A 1,268-nucleotide genomic window follows, 5' to 3' on the forward strand; every position below is an offset into this window, starting at 1 on the left:
ATAATTTATGTTTATGATTCAAGTGACACTTTGTTCACTTGACCTGTAACTTGTCAAGTAAGAACTCTGTAAAAAAACAAACAAACAAACAAACAAACAAATAGTGATGGGCTCCAGGTGGACTGAGGGCTGAGCCAGAGTGACAGGGACCAGGCAGGCGGCATAAATGAGGGACTTGGCAACCAGCACTCCAATCTCCTGCGTCTTAGACATTGGCAGATGATTCAGTCCTTTAAAGAACAACACTGCAGATGGGCTCCTACCACTCCCAGCTGGGAGTGGAATGTGGGACCATGTGCAGGTCAGTCCGCTCCAACACTTTCTGTGGTTCCCTCCTTCGATTGAGGCCACCAATGGAAAGGAGTCCTCCTAATGGTGCAGGCACCATGCACCTGCCCTTTGGTCACATGTGGCTAATGAGAAATGGCACGGGTGCCAGCAGGTACAGGAGATGCAAGGGAAAGACAAACTCGTGTTTGAGGATGGCTTGCCACTGGTAGATTTTTACCTATCCTGCAGATCCTGTATTCTTTGTATCAACGACGCTGATTTGGTGGCAGGGAATGGCTACAGAAAGTGGCTTGTTCGGGCTAGAAATTCTAATACTCTTCAAGGGATTGTAGCAGTTGAAAAAACTCAAATGAGTGAACAGTACTTCCCAGCCATACAGAAGTTTACTGTGTTGGACCTAGGGATGGTCTTGCTTCCAGTGGCCAGCCAGAGGGAGGCATCCTGCCTCATTATGAAGTTAGTTCAAGAGCAAACCAAAGATCCCAGTAAAAACCCTTTTCTCATGAAGAAACAGGCTCAGATTTCTGAGCCCCACCTTCTTAGAACCGTGCAACAGATCTCAGGGATTGGAAAAACTAAAGCTCCCCTACTGCTTCAGAAGTTTCCAAGCCTCCAGCAACTCGGTAAAGCTTCCATCCAACAACTGGAGCCAGTGGTCAGACCAGCAGCAGCACAGCAAATTCACTCCTTCACTCAGTCCAGGTGACACTTGCCGCCTTCGTTCTGCAGTGTTCTTTTAGACCACAAGGGACAGGATCCTGTTTTCTTTTCATATTTCAAAGCCAAAACAAAAGAATTCCTCTCCAGAAACTATTGGAAGAGTCCAGATTGGAGCCTGCCTGTTGTCCTGCCCTACTCTCTGGGTCCAGATATTTCAGCTAGTGCGTCCCTGGGGGCACTGCCCTCCTCCTGCTGGCCTGAAGAGGGCCAGTGGTGCTCTTCCAAAGAGTGCATTTAATTAGAGATGCTCAGACTCA

General features: G+C 48.0%; 1 pseudogene across 1 annotated transcript; it reads left to right on the plus strand.

Annotated features, from left to right (window-relative positions):
* Positions 1-353: 353 nt before the first annotated feature.
* On the plus strand, positions 354-997 carry LOC311184296 (Fanconi anemia core complex-associated protein 24-like; annotated as a pseudogene). The gene has a single exon. The product of its transcript is annotated as a Fanconi anemia core complex-associated protein 24-like (transcript).
* The last annotated feature ends 271 nt before the right edge of the window (positions 998-1,268 follow it).

Source organism: Talpa europaea (genome assembly GCF_964194135.1).
Source record: "Talpa europaea genome assembly, chromosome: 14".
NCBI lineage: Eukaryota > Metazoa > Chordata > Mammalia > Eulipotyphla > Talpidae > Talpa > Talpa europaea.